Raw genomic sequence first — 19,344 nt, 5'->3', positions numbered from 1 at the left:
CACAGCAGGGAGAGGCCCGAGTACCGCAAGAAAAAAAAAAGAAGAAAAAAAAAACGAATGTAAAGGATAATGAACATAAGAAAAATGGGAGATATAAGAAAGTTGCAAATGGAGTCTCTAGAAATGAACAATTCAATATCTGGAGTGAAAAATACCCTGGATGGGAGTAAAAGCACATTAGACACTGACAGGAAACATCAGTACATGTGAAGACAGCAATAGAAACTATGCAAACTGAAGCACAGGGAGAAAAGCAGACAAAACAAAACAAACACAGAGACTCCAGTATTAAGTAGTCTAAAATATGTGTCAGTTGGATTCCAAAGGAGACAGAAAACAATGTTTAGAGAAACAGCCAAAATTTCTCAGCTGGATTTGAACTATAACCCTACAGATTCTAGGAAATTAAAGAACCCCAAGCAGAAGAAAATACACATACAATAATACTACTGAACTTTCTTAAAAATTATATAAGCAGCCAGAAAAAAAAAAGACATATTACATACACAGGAACAAATATAAGAATGACAGCCAACTTCTCATTAGAAACTATACAAATCAGACTTCCCTGGTGAAGCAGTGCTTAACAATCTGCCTGCCAGTGCAGGGGACACACATTCAAGACCTGGTCCGCGGAGATCCCACAGGCCGTGGAACAGCAGAGCCTGTGCGCCACAACTTATCCTGAGCTCTAGAGCCCATAAGCCACAACTACTGAAGCCCGCATGCCCAGAGCCCGTGCTCCGCAACGAGAGAAACCACTGCAATGAGAAGCCCGTGCACCGCAACAAAGAGTAGCCTCCGCTCGCCACAACTAGACAAAGCCCGCTCGGAGCAATGAAGACCCAACGCCGCCAAAAATAATAAATAAAATAAATAAATTTATTTTTAAAAAAACTGGTTCTAGAACAAAAAATTTCAGATAAAACAGACTTTAGAACGAGAAATACTTATAAGGGATAAAAAGGGGCATAATAATAAAAGGGTCAGTTCATCAAGAAGGCAACAATCCTAAAGATGTATGCACTTAAAATAGAGCTTCAAGATATGTGAAACAAAAACTCACAGAACTGAAGCCAGTTACAATTCCAGCTGGAGATCTCAACACTCCTCTTTCAGTAGCAGAAAAAATAGGACCCTAGAAAACAGTGAAGTTACAGAATACATAAACAAACCTGGCAATCAATTTGACCTATCAGGCACTCACAGAACATTCCACCCAGCAGCACTTAAACGCATTCAAGCACATCTGGAACACTCATCGAGACACACTAATTTCTGGACCCTACAACAAACTTTAACAAATCTAACAGAATTAAAATTATCTACAACATATTCTCACACTATAATGGAAGTAACCTAGAAACCAATAATAGAATACTTGGAAAATCCTCAAATATTTGGAAATTTAAGCAATACATCTAAATCACTCATGGGTGAAAGAAAAAAATCGCAATACTTACCTATAGAGGAAAGGAGGAACAGAATGAAGGGGACAGGAATGGAAGATAATAGTCTCTGCACGTACCTTGTCTTATACCATTGACTTGGGAACCACGTAATGTTTAATAATTAACAAGTAAAGGGGAAAAAATCCCTAAAAACTGAAAAAACAACTGGATGGAATGTTAGGTATATATCAAGCCCTTGGCATAACCACACAGAGAAAATAGTTAACTCATTTGACCGTATATTCCTAAGACTGCGTTTAGTAGTTTTATGGTTTGTAGTAATTGTCGTAGTCTTATTTTGAAAGTATTATGTTGATACAGTAAGATACAGCAAGACAGAGATAATTTTGTTAATGTAATTAGAAATCAAGGTTTTTAAGATAAAGGAATTTAAATATAAAACCCAAGAAGTGAAAAAGCACAGTGACCTTAAGTTTTACTTGGAAATAACAGTATTAACTCATGTCCTATTTTTCTCCTTCTAAAAACTCTGTTTTTATCATCTATGCGCTGAAAAGGCCTAGAAGCAATACTAGTAGTTACCATCCAGACTGTGGTCTTTAAAAACTATTTCCCGGGGAGGGGGAAGGGTAAACTGGGACAAAGTGGAAGAGTGACATGGACATTTATACAATACCAAATGTAAAATCGATAGCTAGTGGGAAGCAGCCGCATAGCACAGGGAGATCAGCTTGGTGCTTTGTGACCACCTGGAGGGGTGGGATAGGGAGGGTGGGAGGGAATCGCAAGAGGGAAGAGATATGGGAACATATGTATATGTATAACTGATTCACTATGTTATATAGCAGAAACTAACACACCATTGTAAAGCAATTATACTCCAATAAAGATGTAAAAAAAAAAAACAAAAAACTATTTCCCACTAAAAGAAACCAAAACTTCTTAAAGAAATGGCAAATTAAGGTCAGAAGCAGGAAGGACACACAAAAGATGAGGCCAGGATTTCTTAATGAGACAGAAAGAAAACAGACTATTAAAAACGATAGGGTTGTATCAAAAGCACACAGGAGTAAACTCTGGAAACATCAAAAAGAAAATAACTGTAATGGATTGAAACACTTATATTTTAAGAAAAAAATCCATGAGATTGGTTCAAGATGGTGGAGTAGAAGGACGTGAGCTCACTCCCTGTCGCGAGAGCACCGGAATCACAACTAACTACTGAACAATCATGTTCAGGTAGACACTGAAACTCACCAAAAAAGATACCCCACATCCAAAGACAAAGGAGGAGCCGCAATGGGACAGGAGGAGGGGCACAATCACACTACAATCAAATCCCGTAACTGCTGGGTGGGTGACTCACAAACTGGAGAACACTTACACCACAGAAGTCCACCCACTGGAGTGAAGGTTCTGAGCCCCACGTCAGGTTTCCCGACCTGGGGGTCCGGCAATGGGAGGAGGAATTCCTAGAGAACCAGATGCTGAAGGCTAGCGGGATTTGATTGCAGGACTTTGCCAGGACTGGGGGAAACAGAGACTCCCCTCTTGGAGGGCACACACAAAGTAGTGTGTGCATCAGTACGCAGGGGAAGGAGCAGTGACCCCATAGGAGACTGAACCAGACAACCTGCTAGTGTTGAAGGGTCTCCTGCAGAGGTGGGGGGTGGCTGTGGCTCACCATGGGGACAAGGACACTAGCAGCAAAAGTTCTGGGAAGTGCTCCTTTGCCTGAGCCCTCCCAGAGTCTGCCATTAGCCCCACCAAAGAGCTGGATAGGCTCCAGTGCTGGGTTGCCTCAGGCCAAACAACCAACAGGGAGGGAACCCAGCCCCACCCATCAGCAGACAAACGGATTAAACTTTTACTGAGCTCTGCCCACCAGACCAACACCCAGCTCTACCCACCATCATTCCCTCCCATCAGGAAGCTTACACAAGCCTCTTACATAGACTCATCCACCAGAGGGCAGACGGCAGAAACAAGAAGAACTACAGTTCTGTAGCCTGTGGAAGGAAAACCACATTCACAGAAAGATAGACAACATGAAAAGGCAAAGGACTTTGTACCAGATGAAAGAACAAGATAAAACCCCAGAAAAACAACTAAATGAAGTGGAGACAGCCAACCTTCCAGAAAAAGACTGCAGAACGATAGTGAAGATTATCAAGGACCTCGAAAAAAGAATGGAGGCAAAGATCGAAAAGATGCACGAATTGTTTAGCAAAGACCTAGAAGAATTAAGGAACAAACAGAGATGAACAATATAATAACTGAAATGAAAAATACACTAGAAGGACTCAATAGCAGAATAACTGAGGCAGAAGAACGGATAAGTGACCTGGAGGAAGGAATGGTGGAATTCACTGCTGTGGAACAGAATAAAGAAAAAAGAATGAAAACAAATGAAGACAGCCTAAGAGACATCTGGGAAAACATTAAACACAACAACATTCGCATTGTAGGGCTTCCAGAAGGAGAAGAGAGAAAGGACCCGAGAAAATACTTGAAGAGATTATAGTCAAAAACTTCCCTAACACGGGAAAGGAAATAGCCATCCAAGTCCAGGAAGCACAGAGAGTCCCAGGCAGGACAAACCCAAGGAGAAACATGCCGAGACACAGAGTAATCAAATTGACAAAATTTAAAGACAAAGAAAAATTATTCAAAGCAGCAAGGGAAGAACAACAAATAACATACAAGGGAACTCCCATAAGGTTAACGGCTGATTTCTCAGCAGAAACTCTACAAGCCAGAAGGGAGTGGCACCATATAATTAAAGTGATGAAAGGGAACAACCTACAACCAACATTACTCTACCCAGCAAGGATCTCATTCAGATTCGACGGAGAAATCAAAAGCTTTACAGACCAGCAAAAGCTAAGACAATTCAGCACCACCGAACCAGCTCAACAGCAAACGCTAAAGGAATTTCTCTAAGTGGGAAACACAACAGAAGAAAAGGACCTACAAAAACAAACCAACAACAATTAAGAAATTGGTCATGGGAACATACATATCGATAATTACCTTAAACGTGAATGGATTAAATGCTCCAACCAAAAGACACAGGCTCACTGAATGGTTACAAAAATAATACCCATATATGCTGCCTACAAGAGACCCACTTCACACCTAGGGACACGTACAGACTGACAGTGAGGGGATGGAAAAAGATATTCCATGCAAATGGAAATCAAAAGAAAGCTGGAGTCGTAATACTCATATCAAATAAAACAGACTTCAAACTAAAGAATCTTACTAGAGACAAGGAAGGACAGTACATCATGATCAAGGGATCAATCCAAGAAGTAGATATAATAACTATAAATATATACGCACCCAACATAGGAACACTTCAATACATAAGGCAACTGCTAACAGCTATAAAAGAGGAGATTGACACTAACACAATAATAGTGGGGGACTTTAACACCTCACTTACACCAATGGACAGATGATCCAGACAGAAAATTAATAAGGAAACACAAGCTTTAAATGACACAAAAGACCAGACACATTTCATTCATATTTATAGGACATTCCATCCAAAAACAGCAGATTACATTTCTTCTCAAGTGCACATGGAACGTTCTCCAGGATACATCACATCTTGGGTCACACATCAAGCCTTGGTAAATTTAAGAAAACTGAAATCATATCAAGCATCTTTTCCGACCTCAACACTATGAGATTAGAACTCAATTACAGGGGGAAAAAAACGATAAAAAACACAAATACATGGAGGCTAAACAATACGTTACTAAATAACCAAGAGATCACTGAAGAAATCAAAGAGGAAATCAAAATATACCTACAGACAAATGACAATGAAAACACAACGATCCAAAACCTATGAGATGCAGCAAAAGCAATTCGCAGAGGGAAGTTTATAGCAATACAAGCCGACCTCAAGAAACAAGAAAAATCTCAAATAAACAATCTAACCCTACAACTAAAGGAATCAGAGAAAGAAGAACAAACAAAACCCAAAGTCAGTAGAAGGAAAGAAATCATAAAGACCAGAGCAGAAATAAATGACATAGAAACAAAGAAAACATTAGCAAAGATCAATAAAACTGAAAGCTGGTTCTTTGAGAAGATAAACAAAATTGATACACCTTTAGCCAGACTCCTCAGGGGAAAGAGGGAGAGGACTCAAATCAATAAAATTAGAAATGAAAAAAGGAGAAGTTACAACAGACACCACAGAAATACAAAGCATCATAAGAGACTGCTATAAGCAACTCTAAGTGAATAAAATGGACAACGTGGAAGAAGTGGACAAATTCTAAGGAAGGTATAACCTTCCAAGACTGAACCAGGAAGATACAGAAAAGATGAACAGACCAGTCACAAGTAAGGAAACTGAAAGTGTGATTAAAAATGTTCCAACAAAAAACGTCCACGACCAGATGGCTTCACAGGTGAATTCTGTCAAACATTTAGAGAAGAGCTAACACCCATCCTTCTCAAACTCTTCCAAAAAATTGCAGAGGAAGGAACCCTCCCAAACTCATTCTATGAGGCCACCATCAGCCTGATACCAAAACCAGACAAACATACTACAAAAAAAGAAAATTACAGACCAATATCACTGATGAACATAGATGCAAAAATCCTCAACAAAATACTAGCAAACATAATCCAACAACACATTAAAAGGATCATACGCCATGATCAAGTGGGGTTTATGCCAGGGATGTAAGGATTCTTCAATATATGCAAATCAATCAACGTGATACACCATATTAACAAATTGAAGAAGAAAAACATATGATCATCTCAATAGATGCAGAAAAAGCTTTTGAAAAACTCAACACCCATTTATGATAAAAACTCTCCAGAAAGTGGGCAAAGAGGAAACCGACCTCAACATAATCAAGCCCATCTACGACAAAACCACAGCAAACATCATTCTCAATGGTGAAAAACAGAAAGCATTTCCTCTAAGATCAGGAACAAGACAAGGATGTCCACTCTCACCACTATTAGCATAATTTTGGAAGCCCTAGCCACGGCAATCAGGGAAGAAAAAGAAATAAAAAGAATACATATTGGAAAAGAGGTAAAACTGTGACTGTCTGCAGATGACGTGATACTATACATAATCTTAAAGATGCCACCAGAAAACTACTAGAGCTAATCAATGAATTTGGTAAAGTTGCAGGATACAAAAGTAATGCACAGAAATCTCTCTCATTCCTAGACACTAGCAATGCAAGACCAGAAAGAGAAATTAAGGAAACAATCCCATTCACCACTGCAACAAAAAGAATAAAATACCTAGGAATAAACCTACCTAAGGAGGTAAAAGACCTGTACTCAGAAAACTGTAAGACACTGATGAAAGAAATCAAAGATGACACAAACAGATGGACAGATACACCATGTTCTTGGATTGGAAGAATCAATACTGTGAAAATTACTATACTACCCAAAGCAATCTACAGATTCAATGCAATCCTTTTCAAATTACCAGTGGCATTTTTGTACAGAACTAGAACAAAAACTCTTAAAATGTGAATGGAGACACAAAAGACCCTGAATAGCCAAAGCAATCTTAAGGGAAGAAAATGGAGCTGGAGGCATCAGACTCCCTGATTTCAGACTATACTACAAAGCTACAGTAATCAAGAAAATATGGTACTGGCACAAAGACAAAAATATAGATCAATGGAAATCATAGAAAACCCAGAGATAAACCCACGCAGCTATGGTCAACTAATCTATGATAAACGAGGCAAAGATATACAATGGAGAAAAGACAGTCTCTTCGATAACTGGTTTGGGGAAACTGCTACATGTAAAAGAATGAAATCAGGGCCTCCTTGGTGGCGCAGTGGTTGGGAGTCCGCCTGCCGATGCAGGGGACACAGGTTCATGCCCTGGTCTGGGAGGATCCCACATGCCGCGGAGCGGCTGGGCCTGTGAGCCATGGCCACTGAGCCTGCGCGTCCGGAGCCTGTGCTCCGCAACGGGAGAGGCCACAGCAGTGACAGGCCCGTGTACCACAAAAAAAAAAAAAAAGAATGAAATCAGAACACTCCCTAACACCATACACAAAAATAAACTCAAGATGATTTACAGACCTAACTGTAAGACCGGACACCATAACACTCTTAGAGGAAAACATAGGAAGAACACTCTTGGACATAAATCACAGCAAGATCTTTTTTGATCCACCTCCTAAAGTAATGGAAATTAAAACAAAAATGAACAAATGGGACCTAATGAAACTTCAAAGCTTTTGCAAAGCAAACAAAACTACAAACAGGACCAAAAGACAACCCTCAGAATGGGAGAAAATATTTGCAAACGAACCAACAGACAAAGGATTAATCTCCAAAATATATAAACAGCTCGTGCAGCTCAATATTAAAAAAATAAACAGGGCTTCCCTGGTGGCGCAGTGGTTGAGAGTCCGCCTACCGATGCAGGGGACACGGGTCCGTGCCCCAGTCCGGGAAGATCCCACATGCCACGGAGCGGCTGGGCCCATGACCCATGGCCGCTGAGCCTACGTGTCCAGAGCCTGTGCTCCGCAATCAAAACCCAATCAAAAAATGAGCAGACCTAAATAGACATTTCTCCATAGAAGACATATAGATGGCCAAGAAGCACGTGAAAAGGTGCTCACCATCACTAATTGTTAGAGAAATGCAAATCAAAACTACAATGAGGTTATCACCTCACACCAGTTAGAATGGGCATCATCAGACAATCTGCAAACAACAAATGCTGGACAGGGTGTGGACAAAAGGGAACCCTCTTGCACTGTTGGTGGGGATGCAAATTGATACAGCCACTATGGAGAACAGTATGGAGGGTCCTTAGAAAACTAAAACTAGAATTACCATATGACCCAGCAATCCCACTCCTGGGCAGATAACCAGAGAAAACCGTGATTCAAAATGACACACGCACCCCAATGTTCATTGCAGCACTATTTACAATAGCCAGGACATGGAAGCAACCTAAATGCCCATCGACAAATGAATGGATAAAGAAGATGTGGTGCATATATACAATGGAATATTACTCAGCCAGAAAAAGTCATTTGTAGAGACCTGGATGGATTATTTGTAGAGACCTGGATGGATCTAGAGACTGTCCTTATTTTGAACATTAGTAAGTAGAGAAAAATGATGTATTTTTCTTGCCTTTCCTGTACAAACTGGATATCAAGGTGATAAAATAATTGAAAAAAAATGGTAATAAATGTAGAAAGGAACAATAGAGAAAGAATCAGGTTGAGGTAAGGGGGTTGTTGTAGGGTAAGACAGTGTGTTTTATCAGTTAGAGTTACACACTGAAGATTTTAAGGCTGAAATTACATGATTGCTGAGATTTGCTTTTAGAATATTCCCCCCAGAGGAAAAATAGTATGTGGGATAAATACACGAAGCAAGATGCTAATACATGTTGAAAGTGATGATGAATGCTTGTGGAGACTCATTGTATTACTCTCTCTGCTTTCATTTTAAGGTTGAAATTTTCCAGAATAAGAAGTTCAAATATACATGGAGAGAGAGTTTATCTTACATATGGCCAAATTTTCTACTGGAAACATTATTTTATAATCAGAAAGGAAGTGCCTGAGATACTTGTTCAGTATCTGAGACATACAGATTCTCACGCCCCACTGCAGACTTACTGGATCAGAATCCGAAGATGAGACATAAAAAAGACTGCTTTCTTACCACTTCCCCTATGCATCCACTGCAGCCCAGCACAAACCTGCACCCAGCGGTGAGATTAGATCACCCTACAGGCCTCATCCTGAGAGCCTAGGGCTCTTAGCCATCCCTAGACTGCGCTACCTGTAGTTCTGAGAACAGTTTCAGCACAGTGGTTGGCGGGTGGTGCAGGGAGTCAAGCTACAGAGTGTGGAGGGGCCAGTACCCATAAGGGACAGGATACAGGGACAGGAACTTCTGCCTGGACACGGTAGCATGAGGGCAAGAAGGCATCAATAGACCTTTCCAGGATGAGAGAGACCTGGGCATATTTTAACGCTGAGGGCAAAAGCTGGTGGAGAGAAAGACTGAAGATAGGAGACCAATACTGGGGGCTCCAGCCCCACGATGGCAGGAGAACAGGGAAACCCCAGTGGGAGAGGTTGTGTTTGGAGCAGGAGGGATGAGACAGCACTGGGCTAAGGATGTGGAGGTTGTAAGAGGGACACCCATGATGATCTAGAGCTTGTCCAGTGCAATAGCCGTGAGCCACAAGAGCTGCTGAGCACTGGAAATGTGGCTGGTCTGAACTGAAACGTGCTGTGAAAATATAATACACAATGGACTTTGAAAATTTAGTAAAAAGAAAACCAGTGCCAAATATCTAAATCATTTATAACACTGATTACATGTCAAATTGGTAGTATTCTGAATATATTACAGTATATTATTAAAATGGATTTTATCTGTTTCTTTTTGTGTTTTTTAATGGGACTCCTAAGGAATTGTTAATGGCATGACTGGCATGATACTCCTAGTGATCGATGCTGTTCTACAAGTTATGGAAGCCAGAACGAGGAGAAGAAAATAAGCCCCGCCAAAGAGCCCTATCTATCTCAGAAAATGAAACCCGTTTCTATTACCCCAGAATCTGCCTCATTCAGACCAAGGTTTGGCCAAATTCATGAAAAAACTCCCTGCTCAGCCAGCTACTTAACAGCACAAACAGAATGCCAGTGGACTGTGTACACAATTTGTTCTCAGACACCACTGACATACAGCAGTTAATTTGGTGACGATGCGCCCTTATCTGTGGATGAGGCCAGGCCCTCAAGGCCCTGCTGTGGGAAGGAAACCACCAACCAGCAAGCAATCCAGAGGAAGGTTCAGAGAAGACAGACGGACAGACTGGCCTTGGCATTATCCACACTCAAAGGAGGGGAAACACGTGCTGAGGCAGGACAGTCCTCCCCACCCCGAGCCACACAGTCCTCCTCAAAGGCCTCTGGGCTCAGGTCTGCGTGCGTCCCCACCCCAGCCTGCACCCCGTCCACAGCCAGGGGTGGGCAGCGAGGTACTTTCTGGGTGCCGCCTCCCCCTCCCTCAGTGGCTCCGGCATCCTTCCTTCCTCCCCCAACCAGCCTCCGCTCTGCGGGATGTGCTTCGGGTGCTTTCCAGCCCGCAGGCCACCTTTCTGCTCCGGAAGGGAACGCAGCAGCCCGCGTGGGTGTTTGCCTGCGGGGTGTTATCTAAGATCAACACTGGCAGTTCCTGTCTCCAGGGCCGGGACTGAAGGAGGCCTCACATCTCAGTGGGGCCTGGTCACCATAGTCCGTTTGGGGTTTTTGGGGCCGGGGGGGCAGGGCGGGCCACGCTCTGAAAAAGCTGCAGGCCTTCTCTAGCATCTCCCCACCTGCTCCACCTTCAGCCCTTCTGAGCCCCAAGGCCAAGAGGCATCAGCTCAAGGTGGCCCGCAAGGGCGAAGGCCTCCAGGTGACACACTTACACTCTGCTGGGACTGCGGGAGGATTCCGGCCCCCGCCCCAGTGCACTGGTGGTGAGAAGTTTTCCAGCTGGAGGTACTCAGTCCCCACATTCTACTGAGGGGCTCAGTCCAGCCCCTCCCGGGCACCCACTGTCCCTAGAGTCTCCACAAGGGTCCAGTGCCCCCTGACGACCATCTCATTCAGGCGGTCATCGGATGACCAGCGTTCTGCTGGCTCCCCTGCCCCATCCCGTCGTGCTCAGGAGCCTGGCTAGGCGTCCGGGCACTGCCACTGAGGGCTGCGTGGCTTTGGGGAAAGTGTGGTCCCTGTGGCATTCAGGTTTTCTCCCCGTGAAATAACGGTGCAGCCTCCCAGGTCTTTAAGGTCGTGTCCTGTCACTCCTCTGCTCAAAAGCCTTCAGTGGCCTCCCTCTTCCAGATCAGGCCCAAACTCCTTGGGCCCCCAGCTTCCAAACTGTGCTTATCCCAACCCCGTACCTCCTTCTAGGCCTTTTCTTACAACCCGCCCCATTGCCACCCTCCTCCGAGCACCCAGCCATCTCACTGGGGCCACCAACAGTCTGCACCCACGCCTGCTGTTCCCTCCCGCTCCTGCCCCTCTGCCTGCAGCGGTGCCCTCCCTTCAAAGCCCTGCTCCACTTCCGCCGCCTGGATCACGGAGCCCTTCCTACCCTCCCAGCCCGAGCCCAGCCAGAAGTGAGCTCCTCCTCTGAAACGCTAGAACGTCTACACAGACAACTCACCAAGCCCTTAGGAGTCACCACCTGGGCATCCTGTGGGATGAGCCGCTGCGGGCACGTAAGGAATCCCCCACGTGGTTGATGCGCTCTTCGTCCGCGAACATCTGACGTGGCAAAGGCTGGCCAGGGTACAAAAAACAGTTGTCACCTGCATGGTACTTGACAGGTTACAAAGGATTGCACACCCATCACCTCAGTTAACCCTCAAGCCCCTGTGAGAGGCAGCCGTGAGCAGGGGGACGCTCAGTGATCTGCGTAAGGCCAATCTGTGTGTGCTCACCTGTGGCAGCACCAGGTCCCGGCTCTCCTGCCCCCAGGGCACTCTGCTCCCTCTCAGAACCTGGCTGGGCGAGGGGAGAAAGGCCCGCACATTAAGAAAGACCAAGCTGAGCAGAGCCATCACCACCACCCAGAAGAGAGGACTGGAGTCCAGCCCTGTTGGAGATGGTCCCTGCCCTGCTCCCCCGCAGTTTCCTCATCTGAATAATGGGGCTTCTCTCAGGGAGGTGTGAGAGTTCCAAGAGCTCGGCTGCCATGAGCTCGAGGATCCCACAAGCCAAAAAAAAGAAATGCATGACCACACACCTGACTACCTGACCATGCAGTGGCATAGCTCACCGAGCCCGTTCTTTTGCAAGCATCTGCCTCTAAGTGGTAATCACACTTTGAAAGGCATTATCCCCACTAGAGGAATCTAAGGTATTGGAGAGCAGGTGAACTACTTGGGTGGAGGGAGAGAGGAAGCAGAAGTCCGCCTCCATGAGCCAGCCACTCGCTCTGATGCAGAGACCCACACGCGCGCCTGGAGCTGAGGCACGTCCCAGCTCTAAAAGCTTAGTAGGGGTGCAAGCCTGATCATCACTAGCCAGGCCCACCGCCCTCTTCTCAACACCCAGCGGAGGCACCAAGACTCAAACATGGTCAAAGGGCCCAAGAAACCAGCTCCCGACCTGCTGGAGAAGCAGCCAGACGGGGCTCCGGGGAGGATGGGGGCCAGGCTCTGGGGGGAATGCTGGTCACCTGATGCTCGCCCACAAAGACAAGGCCTTACTCCTTTCTCAAGGGACACACAAGCCTTCTCTCCCACTTGCCTAGGTCATTCACTCCAGAAACAGAGGTTAAGCGCCCACTCTGGTCGGGCTCTCTCACCTGCCCCAGGCAGCATGGTGGGGTGGAAAGCTGAGGCCTTAACGCTCACACCTGAATCTGAACACCTGCTTTCTGGTCCAGCCCACAACACTGAACTTCTCAGGCTCCTCCCATGTAAAACACCCACCTCCCCAGGTCACTGTCAAGATTGAACACGGTATGTCCCATGAGGACACCTGCACATAGGAGACATTCAATTATCCTGATAGCCACCATTTACAGCATTCTTGCTGTGCACCAGGCACTGTTCTAAATACTTCTTACATGAATTTGATATAACTTCAGTTCATTTTCACACAAAAAAACCCTTAAGCAGGACAAAACTGATGTTCACATGAATTAAGTGACTTCCCAAGGTCACATAGCAAACACGTTTCCGACTCACCCAGAGCTGTGGGTACAGGCCCCCACTCCCCCATGTTCTACACCTTCCCAACCAATGTCACCCCCTTGCACTGCTTCCTGGGGTATAGGGATTACTTTTGTTTCTGTTTTTTAATTTTCCTTAGTAATACAGGAAATAAAGAAACTGACTCAAAGATTTAGGGAAAAAAATTATGATTACCAAATAAAAAAGCTGGGGAGAAGAAGAGATCAATTAGGACGTTGGGATGAACATCTACACACTAATATACATAAAATAAATAATCAACAAGGAAATACTCTATAGCACAGCCCACCGTAATAACCTATATGAGAAAAGAATCCAAAAAACAATAGATTATATGTATGTGTATAAATGAATAATGTTGCTGTACCCCTAACACAAACACAATGTTAAACATCAACTATACTCCAATATAAAATAAAAGTTTAATTTTAAAAAATGAGTCCGCTATTCCCCCCAGGCCCCCGTGACCGCTGTCACATCCCTAAGCAGACTTGGGTCCCAAGGTTGAACTGTCATGGGGCCGAGGGAGCTGGGGAGGATGTGGCAGCTATAAGCCCCCTTGGTCTCGAGTGCCTGGTAACCCCCAGATGGGACCACAATCTTTGGATCCAGGTGGCCCCTCTTGAAGCTGAACCAAGGCTACAGGACCCAACAGCCCGGTTGAACCTCGGGCTGAAAGACATTTGAAAAGTCACCAGGTTTCCATGGCCTCGGATGGTGGGGATCCCACCTCCAGCCTCCTTCCTTAGAGTCACCCCACGTGAAAAGGACAACCCCTCGGCATAGCAGTCTGGCGGGAGGCTGGGATATATCTGGGGGTCACAGGATAAGGAGGAAGGAGTAATGAGACACACGCCCTCGGGTGTTTGTGCTGGCACATTCCACTCTAATTGACAACCCAGGAATACAACTTGCCCTAAGGCTCTGGTCACCCCAGTAACCAGAGTGCGACATGAAGAAATCCTGCCGCCTTGTGGCCATTACCTGTAACTACAACTTTCAAACCACTGCTTAAGAGCACTTAACGTTCACAAGGGCTGCGGTGCTGTATTAAAATAACACCTACTCTAATAAATGTCCCGGGGTAGGTCATGGAATGAGAATTCAAAAACTGGCAAACTTAACAACAAACCGATTTTAAGAGTTAAATTTTAATCACGTTTACAAAAAAGAAAGAAAGAAAAGAAAAAAGCCTATGAAAAGATGCTCCAAATTACTACTACTTAGAGAAAAGCAAATCAAAACTACAACCAGGTACGACCTCGCAGGAGTCAGAATGACCGTCATCAAAAACTCTACAAACAATAAATAATGGAGAGGGTGTGCAGAAAAGGGAACCGTCCAGCGCCACTGATGGGAAAGTACACTGGTAACAGCCACCGTGGAGAACAGTATAGAGGTTCCTTAACTACAAATACAGCTACTATACAATCCATAAATCGCACTACTGGGCTTACATGCAAAGGAAATCATAACTGGAAAAGACGCTTCACCCCAACGTTCACTGTGTCACTGTTTACAACACCCAAGACTCACAAGCAACCAAAATGTCCATCGACCGATGAATGGATGAAGAAGACGTGGTTAAGTATATACACGAGACTACTACTCAGCCTTCGAAAAGAATGAAATAATTCCATTTGCAGTAATGTGGATGGACCTAGAGGTGATCATATTAAGAGACCTTAGACGGAGAAGGACAAATATCATACGATATCACTTATAGGTAGAATCCAAAACTTGATACAATTGAACTAATTTACAAAACAGAGAGAGACTCACAGACCTAGAAAACAAGCTTAGGGTTACTAAGTTGGAAAGGTGGGGGAGACAAATGAGGAGGTTGGGATTAACGTATAATCACTAATATTCATAAAACCGATAATTAAGAAGGAAATATTGTAGAGCACAGGGAATTCTACTCAACACTCCGTCATAACCTATATGGGAAAAGAATCCGAGTGAGTACAGTTATGTGTGTATACTGAATCACATTGCTCTACACCTCAAATAAACACAACACTGAAAATCAACTATACTTTAAAATGAAATAAAAAGTAAATTAAAAAAAAGAAAAAATGCCTAATAAATTCCCCTCAGGCCACAGAAATCTAGGCTATTATCACATCCCTGGAGCCTAAGAAGTCTGGGTCCCAAGGCTGGCCTGTCGTGGGGCTGACAGTTTAGAGCACGGAGTAAGCAGAGCATGGTTCTGGTCCTAAGCGACCCTGAACCAAGGATCACCTTTCACCAGAGGCCCTGGGACACTGACCTGAAGCAGCAGTCGCAGCAGTAGCTGGGATTTACTGAGGCCTGAGTGAAGCAGCACAGAAAGCCTGTGTAGGCGCACACCCCTGACTTACTGATGAGGAAACTGGCAAGAAGGTCAAGAGCTGCCCTGGGCCGTCCACCACCAGGTGCTAAAGCCACCGTTGGCATCCTGATCTGTCTCAGCTCAGAACTCTCAAGGCTGGAATCCGCGACCTGCTGCTGGGGCTCCTCAGCCGTAATCGGGGAGTGGAGCTCACGCCGGGCCTTTATGTGCGCACACACCAAGGAAAGGGCAGGCCGCTCACTGCAGGAGGTTCTGTGCACAGCTAAGTGTGGACCCGTCTTCTGCCTGTTCTTTGTCCATTTTTCAGCAGCAGAATCCCTGTTGTGAAATAAATCTTACATCATAACATTAAAATTGGAAAAAGTGCAACTACATTGGTTCAAGTGAGGACAGAGGGCCTGGCCCACAAGACCTCCCAAGGCATTCCGCAAAATCCTAGCCTGCACAGAATAGGAAAATTGCTGCTCCCTCCCTCCCATTATTCAGATGCGAAAAGAAAGGCCAAGGAAGCACCTTTGCTCGGGCTTCTCAATGGACACAAATTACACTGAATTCTAGTTAGCTCTACGTATCTGCCTTCCTTAACAAGCTCCGTGCTCCCGAGGGCAGGCCTGGTCCTCCTTACAGTGCCATAAACAGATGATTAATGAGAAGGGACTGGTCCCATGTCTCACAGTGGGTTAGTGATAGCTTCTTGGGCTCCTGGCCATAGGCTGTGTTTATAGCTTACACCATCCCATCGAATAATCTGGAAGTAAATGAAATTACCACTGTCAACAGTTTATGCTTAGGGTGGTAACACGTTAGCCATTCCTGGGGTAAGGGAGATACCTCCAATTTGTTACAACAAAACAGGCCAACCAAGTGCAGTGCCATGTTGTGTCCATCTTCAGGGCAGTTGCCAAGCCCAAATGAGAGGAATGTAAGGGTAATTTAAAAGATACACAGAGAATTCTAGTTAGGGCAAGATGGCAGTAGCAGCCACACTGATTTTCAATCCTCTCACAAAAGCAAAGCAACTAGGATAGCAAAAGAAACCCCTGGGCTTTTGACACTAAGGTAGCCCCTCAAACTCTGAATCATCAAGGAGCAGGGCCAACCATTCATAAGGGGGAGATTTCCACTTCCACACAGGAAGGATTCACAGCTCCAAGAGTTTCCCTCAAGCCATTAACAACTAGAAAAACACAAACTCCATGAAACAACTGCTTTCCGATGTAGGACAACAGGCAGTGTTTGGAAGAAGAGGAAAAAGTGGGCGTGGGAAGGGAGCACCACAATGGCCGCAGCTTTCTTCCTGGAGGCAGTTCCCCAGGAAAGGGCAGGGAAATCGAATCCAGAGCAGCCTCACTGAGTTAAAAAGACAGATGAGAGTTCAGAAAGGCAAAGGTAGCATTTACAGAGTACTAGAGAAGAGCGAGCTGCTCAGAGACAGCCAGCTCCTCGGACCTGCAGGAGGGTCTCCTAGACTTTTGACCAAGTACTAACCTGCTTACGGGAAGGGTCAAACTCTCGTGACCAAAGAGCAGTGGGCCAAGCATTCCTGGAACTCAACAGAGGGCGAGTAGTTCACGTTCCCAAGAACCAGAGTGCAACAGCCTCACGATACAAAGGGCACTGGGTCGAGTCCTAAGAAAGATCACGCGTCAGTGGTGTATCTTCAATCAGGTCTAGAGTAAAGGCTGCTCTGGACCTTAAAAGCAAGCCTTGAAAGCATCAAACTGATCCACCAATAATTTCACTTTCTGCCAGATCAAAGCCCAACGCTCTTTAAAGGAACAACAAGAAAATTCAACATATGACAGCATAAAATTTACAACATCCACCACCTAATCCAAAATTACTGGGCAGGCAAAGAAGCAAGCAAAGGACCCATAACCAGGAGAGGAAAACAGTGAATAGCCACAGACTCAGGAGAGAGACCACGGAATTAGCAGATGACTACCTTAAAGACAGCTATTCTAAATATGTTCAAGAATGTAACGGAGGGCTTCACCGGTGGCGCAGTGGTTGGGAGTCTGCCTGCCGATGCAGGGGACACGGGTTCGTGCCCCGGTCCGGGAGGATCCCACATGCCACGGAGCGGCTGGGCCTGTGACCCATGGCCGCTGACCCTGCGCGTCCGGAGCCTGTGCTCCGCAACGGGAGAGGCCACAGCAGTGAGAGGCCCGAGTACCACAAGAAAAAAAAAGAAGAAAAAAAAACGAATGTAAAGGATAATGAACATAAGAAAAATGGGAGATATAAGAAAGTTGCAAATGGAGTCTCTAGAAATGAACAATTCAATATCTGGAGTGAAAAATACCCTGGATGGGAGTAAAAGCACATTAGACACTGACAGGAAACATCAGTACATGTGAAGACAGCAATAGAAACTATGCAAACTGAAGCACAGGGAGAAAAGCAGACAAAACAAAACAAACACAGAGACTCCAGTATTAAGTAGTCTAAAATATGTGTCAGTTGGATTCCAAAGGAGACAGAAAACAATGTTTAGAGAAACAGCCAAAATTTCTCAGCTGGATTTGAACTATAACCCTACAGATTCTAGGAAATTAAAGAACCCCAAGCAGAAGAAAATACACATACAATAATAATACTGAACTTTCTTAAAAATTATATAAGCAGCCAGAAAAAAAAAAAGACATATTACATACACAGGAACAAATATAAGAATGACAGCCAACTTCTCATTAGAAACTATACAAATCAGACTTCCCTGGTGAAGCAGTGCTTAACAATCTGCCTGCCAGTGCAGGGGACACACATTCAAGACCTGGTCCGCGGAGATCCCACAGGCCGTGGAACAGCAGAGCCTGTGCGCCACAACTTATCCTGAGCTCTAGAGCCCATAAGCCACAACTACTGAAGCCCGCATGCCCAGAGCCCGTGCTCCGCAACGAGAGAAACCACTGCAATGAGAAGCCCGTGCACCGCAACAAAGAGTAGCCTCCGCTCGCCACAACTAGACAAAGCCCGCTCGGAGCAATGAAGACCCAACGCCGCCAAAAATAATAAATAAAATAAATAAATTTATTTTTAAAAAAACTGGTTCTAGAACAAAAAATTTCAGATAAAGTAGATTTTAGAACAAGAAATACTTATAAGGGATAAAAAGGGGCATAATAATAAAAGGGTCAGTTCATCAAGAAGGCAACAATCCTAAAGATGTATGCACTTAAAATAGAGCTTCAAGATATGTGAAACAAAAACTCACAGAACTGAAGCCAGTTACAATTCCAGCTGGAGATCTCAACACTCCTCTTTCAGTAGCAGAAAAAATAGGACCCTAGAAAACAGTGAAGTTACAGAATACATAAACAAACCTGGCAATCAATTTGACCTATCAGGCACTCACAGAACATTCCACCCAGCAGCACTTAAACGCATTCAAGCACATCTGGAACACTCATCGAGACACACTAATTTCTGGACCCTACAACAAACTTTAACAAATCTAACAGAATTAAAATTATCTACAACATATTCTCACACTATAATGGAAGTAACCTAGAAACCAATAATAGAATACTTGGAAAATCCTCAAATATTTGGAAATTTAAGCAATACATCTAAATCACTCATGGGTGAAAGAAAAAAATCGCAATACTTACCTATAGAGGAAAGGAGGAACAGAATGAAGGGGACAGGAATGGAAGATAATAGTCTCTGCACGTACCTTGTCTTATACCATTGACTTGGGAACCACGTAATGTTTAATAATTAACAAGTAAAGGGGAAAAAATCCCTAAAAACTGAAAAAACAACTGGATGGAATGTTAGGTATATATCAAGCCCTTGGCATAACCACACAGAGAAAATAGTTAACTCATTTGACCGTATATTCCT

At 44.4% G+C, this 19,344-nt stretch overlaps 1 long non-coding RNA gene across 4 annotated transcripts in view; it reads right to left on the bottom strand.

The window, feature by feature from the left end:
* Positions 1 to 19,344, bottom strand: part of LOC307192520 — a 68,956-nt gene that overhangs the window by 2,551 nt on the left and 47,061 nt on the right. For 3 of the 4 annotated variants that reach the window (XR_013830089.1, XR_013830090.1, XR_013830092.1), the window contains 5 exons: positions 18,713 to 18,784; positions 15,524 to 15,813; positions 11,901 to 11,964; positions 11,624 to 11,739; positions 1,067 to 1,138 (listed from right to left, as the gene is read on the bottom strand). This is a non-coding gene — a long non-coding RNA (uncharacterized lncRNA). The remainder of the gene's footprint in view (positions 1 to 1,066; positions 1,139 to 11,623; positions 11,740 to 11,900; positions 11,965 to 15,523; positions 15,814 to 18,712; positions 18,785 to 19,344) is intronic. The other variant, XR_013830091.1, reaches the window with a different exon arrangement.

The sequence above is a fragment of the Stenella coeruleoalba genome (genome assembly GCF_951394435.1).
Source record: "Stenella coeruleoalba genome assembly, chromosome: 10".
In the NCBI taxonomy this organism is placed as follows: domain Eukaryota; kingdom Metazoa; phylum Chordata; class Mammalia; order Artiodactyla; family Delphinidae; genus Stenella; species Stenella coeruleoalba.
The sequence above is the reverse complement of the archived record's forward strand: the minus strand, read 5'-3'. Positions and strand labels throughout refer to the sequence as shown.